This window comes from Ambystoma mexicanum, chromosome 3p, assembly GCF_040938575.1.
Source record: "Ambystoma mexicanum isolate Mex_15411 chromosome 3p, UKY_AmexF1_1, whole genome shotgun sequence".
Lineage (NCBI taxonomy): Eukaryota > Metazoa > Chordata > Amphibia > Caudata > Ambystomatidae > Ambystoma > Ambystoma mexicanum.
Genome location: NC_090925.1, coordinates 710,090,254 through 710,104,067, shown reverse-complemented (window position 1 = coordinate 710,104,067; position 13,814 = coordinate 710,090,254). Strand labels below are relative to the sequence as shown.

At 43.8% G+C, this 13,814-nt stretch overlaps 1 long non-coding RNA gene across 1 annotated transcript; it reads left to right on the top strand.

Annotated features, from left to right (window-relative positions):
- The first annotated feature begins 207 nt into the window (after positions 1–207).
- Positions 208–5,426, top strand: LOC138580757 (uncharacterized). Its single transcript, XR_011304344.1, has 2 exons — positions 208–298; positions 5,006–5,426. It is a non-coding gene; the product is annotated as an uncharacterized lncRNA (long non-coding RNA).
- Positions 5,427–13,814: the final 8,388 nt, after the last annotated feature.

The window sequence follows — 13,814 nt, the reverse complement described above, 5'->3', positions numbered from 1 at the left end:
CAATCTTTACTCTGAAACCACAGCAGCAAAGAAAAAAACTTTTACAAACAAAAAAGTTTCAACAACAGAACTAGATAAAGTTCAATGTCAATGCATGGGGAACTCCCCAAACCATCATGGAGGATAGGTCATACCCTGCAGGGGACCAATGAGCAGGGACCCTCCTTTATATATGTCCATTACTCTAACGCCAACCCCTCTTTCTTTGCTGACACCACAGAGCTAAGTCACCCCTTTCAGTTGTGTCTTACATTGTTTGTCAGTAGTAGGCTTTATTAGTTTGAATATGGCATATATGGTAAATATGTGTTAATTACCTTTTATTATAAAGGAATTTGTGTATTTGATACAATGTATCTGGATAGCCGTGTGCGGCCGTTGGTTTCATTTTGGTGTCTTTCAAAAAGAAAATATGTATTATGCTCATACATCCTGTTTCAGCTGAAGCAGTGGTGCAATGGTTGAATTTCGGACTACAGTCCATGAGGTTGTGAGTTCGAGGGAGCTCTCTAATTTATTTCTTCTTTAAAAATTTCTCGCGCTTGTAAACTCAGGTGTTTCTAGTGCATTAATGAACTCGCTCCAGCGTGCGCGAGAGCAGTGTTGTTTACACTGTTCCCTCTTCATTTCGCCTGTTTGAATTCGTGCCCCTTGACAGATTTATGGTCACCTGGGGATTCCAGGTGCTGCAGGCTTTGGGTTCGGCCTGCCCCTGTGGCTTATGTTTGTAACAAAAGCCTCTGTTTCAGTACTGAGCCAAGTTAGCTCAAATATAGAGCTGCAGGTCTCCCATGCAGGAAGACCCGACCAGCACATGTTTATTTGTATATTTTAATTGTTATATTTTAAATAATTGTATTTTACAGTGGAGGTATTTGATTGTCACCTTTTTTGCTCAGTTGAGCAGGGATTTCCTAATGGGCATTTGGTTGGTTCATGACTTCTTCAGAAAGATTATAGCACAAACATTTTAATAGTAAAAATGTGGTTTTGTTAAATGTTTGTAATTTCGTATCCCTGGTGACACAACACATTTCCTTACCTTTAGTGCTGGAAAGAAAGAATGTTTACTGATAGACTGTGGGTTTGTTAGGTCAAAGTCTGACCATCCAGCGCAAGAGCCCGATGCACTGCCAGTCTGCAGTTTTATTTTATTTTCTTTGTTTATTTATTCATTTACTTATTTCTTAAGTTATGTGCTTTGCCTTCACTGTAGGTGCCATACGTTCGGTTTCAGGTTCAGCCTGATTCTATTGCGAGGTTACCCCCTCGTGTACTGCTGATTATCACACCCTGCTCGGGCGAGCAGTTGGAGGTGCACTTGCTCAGTGTATCCTACCTTCAACTTGACAGTTTTCTTTTGTTTGGGTTATCTTCCCTGGAAAGGTGCAGTCACCTGCTCGATGGCAAGGTTGCCTGGGGTTTCTGCGAGGGGTCCCCTTGTATACGGCTGTGTCCACACCCTGCTAGGGTGAGCAGTTGAGGTATACTTGCTCAGTGTTTCCTCCCTTAAAGTGGGCAACTTGGGTAATTACCTTAACTGGCATGCACCATAACCTGCTCGGTTTCAGGCTCTGCCTGAGTTCTAATGCGCGGTTACCCCCTCGTGTACTGCTGATTATCACGCCCTGCTCGGGCGAGCAGTTGGAGGTGCACTTGCTCAGTGTATTCCTTCCTTAAGGTCGGCAGCTTTGTTTAGGTGCTGCATATGGCTGACGCCATTGTTTGGTCTTGTAGGCGTGCAGTAACCTGCTCGGTTTCAGGCTTCACCTTGTTCCTACTGCGAGGTGCTCCCTCGTGTACTATTGGTTGCCTCACCCTGCTGGGGTGAGCAGTGGAGGTGCACTTGCTCAGTGTACGCTTTGATAAACAATATGTTTAAGTGTTGACTGGAACACATTTGCGTTTTTTCAGAATTGTCAGTGGCCCAGAAAGCTCAGTGAGTATCAGCTTATATAAGGGCCGGGGATTCGGTCCCCTGTGAGGGCGTAACCCCTCTTCTTTGGATATTTTATATATATTTCATATATTATATATTCTTTATTTGTTAAGTGCTTTAAAGAAAAGAGTGTGAAGTGGTTGTAAACAGACCCATATGGGGTTGTACCTTCCTCTCTAACATCTCTCTGGTGTTATCATTCATCTTTTAGTTAAAAATTCTGTCACCCTTTACCTTAGTTAGTTTCAGGACAACTCAGTCCTTTCCTTAGGTTTTGATTCCCGACCTCAATTGCTCCACCCAATACCAGTGCTGATTAAGCTACAGTATTTTCTCTCAACATGAGGAAGAATAAAGATGATGCGTTATGCCTCTATTGAGGTCTGTAGGGCTTAAGGCTCTCTTTAGTGGGGACGTTTGTTCTCCCCTACTTTTGTCCCATTGGACATTCCTTATTCTTTTGGTTTCTGGTGGAGACAGGGTCAGCTCGAGGGTAACCGTTCAGTTTTTTTTTTTACATGACAAGTTGAGCAACCATGTTTTACTTGGATGGAGTGTTTGGAAACACTTGATGGTATCAGTTAGACGAGTTGCCAAATAATAACTTGCTGGCGCCTGCCTCATGTTTTTCCTCCCAAAGCTTGGCCTATGGTTCAGCTAACCGTCTAACAGTGTGTTGCAACTTCTCCTCTGCTCGAGGAGTACACGCAGGCTTCTGTACCCTCATGAGCGTTGCTTAACCTCTTTAGAGTGCTGTTTTCATATCCGTGCTGACCGTTCTGATACAGGTTCCTAATTTTGGAAAGGTCTACATCAGTCTTTTATCCTGCTGAGATCGATAAGTGAACACCTCACACCACACAACGCTCGTAGTAGTGTTAAGCACTACTCATATACCTGAGGGTTCGTAGTACTGTATAAGTACTGTTTTGCTATGGACAATGTGCTTAGTTTTTCCTTCCCCTGATTCCCTTAGTGGCCAGTCAGCCTCACATGAATACAGTGACTCAGACCTCAGGGTTGGAGGGGACAGTGGTCCCAGATTTCTTCTCAACCTTGCATTTACAGGGCATTGGTAATTATCCAGAGTTCTTTCCCCCTCATTCCCCTTCCTGCCATCCTTGGGGGAGATTGCATCATAATATTACACCTCTGGGAGTATCCAATGGTTTCAGTTTTTTCCTTTTTACAGGAGTTCTGGCGGGTGCCAGTGCAGACTCGCACTGAGCATTTCCCTCCCGTCTGTTAATTTCCTTTGTGCCAATCTCTGGTATTTCAATAAGTTAACTGGAGTCTGTCCAGTCAGGGGATTGGTTAGAGGCGCTAGTGGGTATTTATTTCTCTTAACGGTGTAAAGCGGGGCTTTAATGTGGTCCTCAGGGTAGTTTTCTTTCTGGATTGCAAGGTTTTTCCTTTGGATAAGTGGGGGAGGTTTCTCCTCTTTTGGGAAGGCTCAATATCCCTTGGTGGGATAGAGGGGTCTGGGAGTGATACTATCCCCCATCCACGTTATGACCCTCTATCACGATGCGTTCCAGAGTCTATATATTAACTTTCAGACGGTGTCTGCCGCTACGATTACCAGAGTGCTGGGATATATATTTGGTTGATGACTTGATTATCATAGTCACCTGCATGGCAGGTGGACCTTTGGGGTTTTCACAAGAGTTTGTTTGCAGTAAGGTGCCAGCTCAGGGTGCTGTGAGCTTCAAAGATCTGCAAATTGGCTGAAATATAGGTTGGACCTCTTCTGGTGTACACCTTCAGTTTAACCATTTAGTGATCAGTTCTTTGCAGTTTAGAGTCTTGCTAAGATTTTGGAAATCTGGTGTCCTCCTTCGGTTACTTTTGATCCGCTAGGGGATTTATCACCAGGGAGGAGGGATCAAGGTTCAAGCACCGGGCATACCTACAAAGGAGTTTAGATATCACTATAATGGTAGTGATTGGATGTCGGATACATTTTTTCTTCTTGCCAAGTTTGGCCTCTTAAGGATCAGGTTTATAATATCTGCCTTTTGTCATGGTAGCAGAGTCCTTCTTCAAGAGTTCGGGAGGTCTGAGGGTCTCCGTGTTGGCGGTTTGACGGGTTTAGCTTCTCAGGTGGGGCCCTCTCTTCCATTCTGCTTCTGCCTCCAGAAGACTTCCCTCCTTAGTATACACATATGTCTGAAGACAATTGTAGATTAATTCTATTGCTTTTCAGCTCCGCTCAGGGTGGATTGTCCTATTACAAAATTTATAAAAATGATTTTTTACTCCCATTTTACCCTTTTGAAGATTTGTCTTTCCCTTTTGGTTCCCCAGTGTAGTTCTGTGACATGCCCTGTTTCTAATGCGATATCTTCCTTTAATGCATGGGATGGAACCTATACGACTTTCACCCCTATGGGGTACTTTTCTTTATCTCCAGGAGAGCTAGGTGTTTGTTTTCATTGGTTTGCTTTCTAGGTCCCCAAAAATGGTACGAATTTAAGTGTTTTGAATATTTGATTGAACAACATAGGTGTTTATTTCAGATGGTTTTGTCCTAACCTATTAGTATAGGAAAACTTTGTTCAATGTTTTCCCCTCTTTTAACCAGTTGGTTTTGGTGGCCTGTAAGGAACGCTGGATTTGGCACATTCCTGTTTTTCTTGCAGTGGATTTGACTTTGCCTTATAAGACAGCTTTTCGGGCAACCTAGTCTTGGGCAATTCTCTGATTGGTCAACAGATTGATTTAATGAAATCATTTAAAAAATGTTTCCTTTCCTATTATTTTATTATATTATCTATTATATTGGATCATTTTGTACGTACTAATGAGATGCAAGGGCTTTGAACTTGCATAATATGAGCCTCCTGTCTTGTCATAGAATGACTAATCCCCCACACTAACGTGAGATGGGGGTTTAGATTCTATTAAAGACAAGGAGGCGATTATTATCCCTCCCACCCACCCTGGATATGATATGATATGATATGACAATTGTGATACGCATGTACACAGGTGGTTCAAGTGAGAACATTCTTTGGTTTGTTGTTCTTCCCAACCACCCACCCTTCTTGCTTGTTGTTCTTACAGGTACGAGTTGAGGTTCTGCTCAGGAGTGTGGATCGCAGTTACAAGTTCTGGAGTGCGTGATTTCGGGTGAGAAGTCCTATCCAGAAGAACTTCTTCATTGCTTCAGGCTGCGGAAAGGTTGAGATCTCCGGTTTCGCTGGATCCTTTTTCTCTGCGCTACGCAGTTCAACCGTTCCATTGGGCGTCTGGTGCAAGTCAGCTGCAGAAAGAGGGGTTGGCGTTAGAGTAATGGACATATATAAAGGAGGGTCCCTGCTCATTGGTCCCCTGCAGGGTATGACCTATCCTCCATGATGGTTTGGGGAGTTCCCCATGCATTGACATTGAACTTTATCTAGTTCTGTTGTTGAAACTTTTTTGTTTGTAAAAGTTTTTTTCTTTGCTGCTGTGGTTTCAGAGTAAAGATTGTAATGCATAATAATCGCCTCCTTGTCTTTAATAGAATCTAAACCCCCATCTCACGTTAGTGTGGGGGATTAGTCATTGTGCTCGTTAGGCCTGCGTGACCCTTTTGGGCCCAGTCATTACGTCTCCCACGCGTGGTCCCCCCATTGAAAAGGATACAGCGAGGGGGACGAATTGTAGGAGAAGTCCGTGAAGTGCTGGTCCACAGGCTGTTTGCCAGGCTACGTGTGCATGTTAGTGCGGTGCCGGCTTTCATCCACCAGGGGGCAGTGTGGACCCCTTAAGGGGGCAGAGCATATTTATGGAGGGACTGGTGTGGGCTAAGAAGCCACATTAGCAGGTACCCAGCTTTCTACTTTTCACATCACAATGAGATAAACAGCGGGGTGGGCACGGGTTAGGGTAAATAAAAAAAAAACATTAAAAAAATGTAAAAAAGGGAAGGAGAGATAGCAAGTCTGGCAGGGTTCAAATTCGGCAACCATTTCCATGCTGTAGGGAACATTTCTCCCCCTTTCAAGGGGTCAGTGCCTGCCTGCCATCAGTGGATAATATAATATAAGGGGATCCATAGGGTTTTTTCAGGGGGAAGCCTGGTATTGCTTCCAACACATATACCCAAATTAGGCTACAGTGAGTTATTTTGGCCCGGGAGCGAGCTAGTTAAAGCGGCGTCTGGGGCAGTGTCACCTTATTAACCCATTTGATTGTATCAGGATGGCAGGACAGGGCACAGGAATGCAGGGCGTGGTGGACGCACAGGTATTGAGGGAGGCCCTGATTATTATTAGCAGGGCAACTAAAGCACAGCTGGAAGGTGCCGGGGGGGAGTTACGGGGGAGAAGGGCGCAAGGGAGGTGAGATCGCAGAGCGCCAGCAGATGAGGCCCTCACAGCGGTGGTGGCGTGCAGCCCATCGGCAGGTAGGGGGAGGTATGGGATAGAGGGAGGTACGGGAGGTACCCAGGAGAGCAATCAGGAGCGGGGGAGCAGTTGGTTAAGGGCTGGGTGTTGGGACAGGAGCTAAAGGGACGGGTGAGGACACTAGCAGAGCAAGGGCAGAGGTGGGCACGGGTCAGGCTAGGGGCGAGGTTAGGGCCAGGGCGGACCAAAGAGTGGCGGCGGGGCAGAGGGGCAGAGGAGCAATATACCTGCAAAAGTGTGCAGGATGGTGGAGAAGGGATCGGTCCCCGTTGGTTAGCGAGTCGGGGGGAAGGTGCAGAATGACCTCCCCACTTAGGAGGGAAGTAGACGGAGGGCATAGTACGGCCCCCATGGAGGTAGGAGAGGGCTTGAGAACAGCCCCTCCGGAAGAATGCAGAGAGCAGACTAGAGGGTGCAGCGCAGCCCCTAGAATGGAAGAGCAAAGGGTGGAGGAGAGAACCCCTTGCCCAAGAAGAGAGGAGCAGGCAGGGGTCGGCACGGCCCCGCCAACAAGATATCAATGGAGCGGTGGGGCGGATGCTCTGGCCTCACCCGATGAGGAGCTGCCCAGCACGAGCCTGCACTCGCAACAACAGTGGTATTTCACGGGGGATGATGAATGGAAAGAAGAGAATGTTCGACAATGGGAGGATGAAGTGCAAAACTTCTCACTCCCTCACCCTTCCCATCTCCTCTTCCCACCGCCACATGGGGTACTATATGTTTTGCAATGCACTCCCCGTTTGCTATTCAGATACCACCAGTCAGCGCAATAAGAGGTTGCGGCACAAGCTATCGTGTAGTAACGAAGGCTGCTTGCATTCACCACACATGGTAGTTGCCTTTGCAGAGACTGGCGAATTGGCGCAGTACGCACGGATATTGCCGGCCCACCACCGTCTTCGTCCACCTAATAATCACACATCGTAGATGGACCACTTCTCTCTTCCCACCCTTTCCATCCCCTCTTCCCACCACCACATGCCGTACATTATGTTTGTCAGTCCCTTTCAGCGCTGCACTGTCCTCCGATACACCATGGCGGTGTTTCCCAAAAACGTTGACGCACAGCATGCTTCCCTGCAGCCAACCAACGGCCATGTCCAAAGTTCGCCGACAGCACGGCGTACTGCAAGCCAATGACACTTCTGTCCGCGGAGCGGACCCATATATCACTAATTTTATGAGATGAACATTTTAGTTCTTTGCAACAAAAGTACTTGTCAGATTTCCACCAAACACACAAAAGCACGCTTTCTGACCCAACACCCGCTCCTGCCTTAAATTTGGTGCAAATCCGTCCAGCCGTTCGGGCTCCAGCCGTGCGCAAAGTTTGTGCCCATTCAGTCTATGGAAAAACATTTATTTTTGGGACCCCCCCTATAATTTTTCCCCCCTGCACGAAACCTCACCAAACTTGCCAAAAAGATTCAGAGCGGGCTATATACTTTTTTTTGCAAAGTTTGGTGAGGATACGTCCAGGGGGAGCGAAGTTTTAAGCCGCCGAAAAAGTGGTCTTCCTATGGGTTTAGCAACTTAACCATAACTATACGGGCTGGGTAGTGGCCGTGTAGTTATGGTTAAGTTGCTGTTTCCATAGGAAGAGCACTTTTTGGGCGGCTTATAACTCCGCTCCCCATGGACGAATCCACAACAAACTTTCCAAAGAAAGTGTATGGGCCACTGTGAATTATTTTGCAAATTCTGGTGATGTTTGGTCCAGGGGGGGGCAAATGTTATAGAGGGGTCTCAAAATGTCTTTTTTTCCCATAGGCTAAATGCGGGAAAAACTTTGCGCACGTCTACAGCCCAAACCGCTGGATGGATTTTCACCAAATTTGCGGCAGGAGCTTGGTCCCGAAAGCGTGCTTTTGTAAATTTGGTGCCAGTCCGTCCAGTAGTTTTCTTTAAAACGACCAAAAAGTATGTCTGAAAATATTAGTGATATCTAGATACCGATTGGCTAATCCGTAGTGTAATGTTCGCGGACATGTGGCGCATTCACTGATTGGATGTTGAATGGTGTGAAGTGCGTCAGATTCTGTCGCTGCACCCACCATCTTTCATTTGTGTTTTGGTGTACGGGGACATTGCCGCTAACACATATAAAACAACACACCATTGCACTTCTTAACCGAGGCAGGCACCTGCACTGTTTGATGGAAACAGCGGTTCTGCAAGTGTATGGGAGTAGCAGTTCTCATGCATGCATTCAGATATGTTGTTGCAAAGTCAGAATGTATTTTCATTCTGAGTGAAGGTCAGTTGGTTTGCTTTTTTGGTTGCGAACTCTGTAGGCCCACGCATCCGACTGAACCCATAAGGGTCAATTGTTTTTTGACCTTGAGCGAAAGGGAAAATTCAGTAAGAATGCAGGGAGTGCAAGTTTGGAAAAAATACCATTTGGGAAGGTTTTGTATTCAAAACATTTGTAAGACACATGCAATATCAGTTGAAGAAGATTCTTTGCTGCAAGTACATCGCAGTCTGGGTTTAACAAAGACAATGAAGACGGTAAATATCGTGTAAGTTTACTTTTGTCAACTCTACACCGGAACGAGTTTTAATTTTTTATTACCAGAACAATAATTTTGGCATTGTAACTGAGGTACTATTTTTTTGTGTACTTGTAATTTTTTTTAAATTTATGGAGGGTGCAGATTCTCACCGTTTGTAGGCTATCATTAGGTTCACCCATGTTCAACACTATTATTTCTTTAAAATGTCATGTATGACCACATCGATTTGTGTATCAGTTTCCCCATTCTTTTTGTCTTTTTTGAAATTGTTTGCTAAAGGTTGGGTATTGATACGCATTTTCTGTTACGTTTTCTGAACAGCTACATTCTGCCGTAATGTGATTGCCATGGATTCCAGATGCCAAGTGATGGGTTCTTTGAACGCCAGATGCACGTACTCATTACCGGCTGCCTAACCGTCACTGTATTGTGGGACGACCGGCCCGGCCCCATTTGTCCATACGCTGGAGTGGCCATTAGGAATAACATAACATCTTTTATGGTGGTGTATGCCAAAGTTCATGAAGATTCTTTGCTGCAAGTACATCGCTGTCTGGGTTTAACGACGACAATGAAGACAGTAAATATTGTGTAAGTTTACTTTTGACAACTCTACACCGGAATGAGTTTTAATTTTTTATTACCAGAACAATAATTTTGGCATTGTAACTGAGGTACTATTTTCTGTGTAGTTGTCATTTTTTTTAAATTTATGGAGAGTGCAGATTCTCACCGTTTGTAGGCTATCATTAGTTTCACCCATGTTCAACACTATTATTTCTTTAAAATGTCATGTATGACCACATCGATTTGTGTATCAGTTTCCCCATTCTTTTTGTCTTTTTTGAAATTGTTTGGTAAAGGATGGGTATTGATACGCATTTTCTGTTACGTTTTCCGAACAGCTACATTCTTCCATACTGTGATTGCCATGGATTCCAGATGCCAAGTGATGGGTTCTTTGAACGCCAGATGCACGTACTCGTGACCGGCTGCCTAACCGTCACTGTATTGTGGGACGACGGCCCGGCCCCATTTGTCCATACGCTGGAGTGGCCATTAGGAATAACATAACATCTTTTATGGTGGTGTAGGCCAAAGTTCATGCCGACGTTTTGGAAATCACTGTGCGACCGAAGCGGTTGCTTTATGGAAAGCGAATACTTAGTGTATGCTAAAAGATTAACGTGTGCCTCACGATTACCATTTTCGATGACGACCGAACAAACAAAGTTACTATTTGATTGAAATAGGCACTAGTCCGATGGTCTCGGACAGTTTATTGTGAAATTAAAGTACTTTACAAATTCTAAAATTGTTAATGTTTTCCTTTAAAAAACAGTTTATTATTTAAAAATGTAACGTACTATGTTGTAAAGTGTACAATATCATTAGGGTTGGTTATGTGATGAGATGTGGGAGTGTTTTCTTATTACACAAGTGTCGTAATGTAGTTAAAAAACATAGCGGTATACATTTATTGACTGAGGGGTAGGCTGCAGCCATGGGGAGTGGGCAGAATGTCGGGGTCATGGTATAAGGTCATGATCCGCACAATGTGGCTACTGGCCATGACCAGAAGGGAGAAAAGATAGGATTACAGTGGCCATGTCACCTGGGACTGGCTTTGTGGTAAAGTTGTTCGACATTACGATACATTTGAAAGGGAGGAAAAAAGTGCTGGTGGTAATATGTTAACAGCGTTTCCTTTTTGCTATTTGCAGGCTGCCATGGAAAGCGAAGAGGGGCCATGTATGGAACATCCGCCTTCCCTTTCTATGATGGCCATCTTGGAAAATAAATCCTCTTTTTCAGTAGCACACGTTACTGTTTTGCAAATCTAGATTGTTAATGGCAAATGTTATTGCGTCTATGTCCTTTACTGAGAAATATTAAGTAGACGGAGTGTATGCGATTTAAAAAAAAAATAATTTAAACTTTGAAAGGTGGTTCTTAAAGGAACATTTACTTTGCTTACAGATGGCTTTTTTTGGGAAGGACAGCTAAGAAGGAAAGTTGCGGATGGAAATGAGCAAAGATGCACCAAACAGTATTATGGGGTGGGGGGGGGTAGGTGGACGGGGTAAAATGTTGTGCGTGTGTTATTTGTACGGTAGGGGCAGTGTTTCTCATGCTCCTTCATTACAGCAGTGGTGCTGTTTCTTGGGTAGGAGGGATGGCCTTAGCTCATGTCGTTTTCATATAACTAGTACTTTTGCTAAATGTATGTACTGTGTACTAAATTGCTAATGGTTGACTACGAATAAGTGTTCGAGCTGTGCAAGGGAAATGTTGAAGGTGGAAGTTCCTACATCACTAAAAAATGTATTTCCACACTGTCCAGGAGGCATACATCTTATTGTTAAGTGTGTACGGATTCTCAGACACGTCATCGTGCTGTGCGCCAGCATATGGTCATGTGGCATTCTCCGCAAGGTGTGCAATGAAGTCAGATGTTACTTTACATTATGGTTACGTGCTACTACTACAAACCGATCAACTTTACCAAAAACACTTTGTTAAAGGGATGTTATGATTAAGTTGCGCTACTAAAAAACGATGAAATTCGGTAAAAAGACTTTGTTAAAGGGACGTTATGGTTAAGTTGCCCTACTAAAAACCTGTGAAATTCAGTAAAAAAAACTTTGTTAAAGGGATGTTATGGTTAAGTTGCGCTACTAAAAAAATATGAAATTCACTAAAAAAAACTTTATTAACGGGACGTTATGGTTCGAAGTAAAACCGAAAAACCCTTGAAATTCGCCAGTTATGGTAAGCTAAGCAACCATAACTCACGCCACCATTGTGCACTGCTAACACTAACACCCAGGACATCAAAGATGACATCAGAAATGTCATTGATGACATCACTGATGACATCACATGTACATTCACTTTGAATGAAAACTCTGTAGAAGGTATTCTTATTATAATGTTGACCAAAAAGTGTCAAGGATCATTGGAATAAATATCAAGTGCTAATTAGTGCATTAAGCAATGTGTTGATATACGTAGCATTCTATTATGAAGTTCTATGCAGTATACTAAGGTACTCATGTAGAAACATAGGCATTGTGTGCAGCATACATGATGGAGGTGCAATATTCATAAGTTTGCCATGTTGAACAGTGAAATGATAACTGTTTTCTTATTAGAGTTTTGGGTACTGTGAAACATGTGATAAGTAGGTAATGAAAACCACTTACTACATAATGGCATTATTATAGACAAAACACAAAGAGACAACATCACATAAAAATATGAGTATATACACGAAAATTGAAGTAAGGAAAAAAACAGCGGTAGTAGCAATAAGTGTTCATAACCTAACTGATTATCTTCATGTAGAGAAATGATTTCCCTGTTTCAAAGGTGCTACTTACCCTGTGCATATATATCACATGATTTGACTGGACCCTAAGGGAATTACTGTAAGAACATACTTGAAGGATAAGTCTACAAACATGGTACTTTTTATAGTTTTAATTCCTGACTGTTACTGAAGAAAACCATGTGGCCTAGATATGTCAATAAAGGGAAAAGGGGGAGTCAGACATGTGATATCATCAGTGATGTCATCAATGACATTTCTGATGTCATCTTTGCTGTCCTGGGTGTTAGTGTTAGCAGTACACAGTGGTGGCGCGAGTTATGGTTGCTTAGCTTACCATAACTGGCGAATTTCAAGGGTTTTTCGGTTTTACTTCGAACCATAATGTCCCGTTAACAAAGTTTTTTTAGTGAATATAGGTGAATATATATATATATATATATATATATATATATATATATATATATATATATTTCTAAGTAATTTGACATAGTCATGTAATTTATATCACTGAAACAATTGGAGACCCGTGGAAGGTCAGGAAGTGGCTATCAGCCAGAATGAAAAAACCCTAGATGAGGCAATTGTCAAGAGAACAGAAGATGAGGGTTTAAAGAATGTTGTATTGTTTTGTTGTACCTGGGAGGGTGTGTTGTGACTGAGTATGCCCTGACATTCCATGAGACCCCGGTCATAAGTGCCCCTGGATCATGTGGGAGTCCTTAATAAAAGGTACCCGCTCCTGTCTGTTGCGCAAGGTCAGTACCAAAGCATGCACATCCGTGTAATTACTACAGCGGTGTAGGCCCTGTGGGCTATTGGGACATGCAATACTGCTCCCCAACAGTTGGCTGTGGTTCGACACCAAGGGCTTGTATTGGTTTGAGTGTATAGATGGGTCTGATAACCACCCCCCCATATCTACTTGAGCCAGGGACCTTGCAGTAAAGTGATTCCAACCTCTCAATAAGGGTCTGTTCAGTCGAACATTGCTTTATTGAATATCCTACACAAATGAAAGATTTCTCATTTAAAAGGCGCCTGGGCCGAAAACAGCAGGAGAAGCAGTAAGCAGCAGAGGTAGAAGCAGTAAGAGGCTGTGAGCGTGCTACAGCACCCTTTCACTTCTGGGAGCTCATTTTCTTCAGGGGCGTAACATAATTGGAAGGCATAAAAGCAGACAGGCGTAGCCAGGATTGTCTAACAATTGGGGCCTGAAGCTAATGTAGTTAGGCAAACCACAGTGACATTAACATCTGTAAATGTCCACACATCGTTGCTGAGTGGGTATTTATATATTTTGGATGGGCCTTGCCCGTGCAAGCCCTACCCTGTCTACACCTCTAGTTGGATAAGGCTTTTACTTCTTTCATTCATGCCACCCCATTTTTGTCCATTTGTATGGCCAAGAGGAGGGGCGGAACACAACTTGCGTTTCCAGCGCTCCCTTCATCTCCACCATAGAATTACTCCACGATTTTCTCCTGCATACATTTTCATGCTGGTGCAAATGCTGAGGATCCCTGTGGAGCCTACTTGCTTTTTACACCAGCAAAAAGCAGGCGGACTCCGTGGGATCCATTGTATATGCAGCGTGCCATGCCTACACGGCATGTGGTGTTTACTTCAAT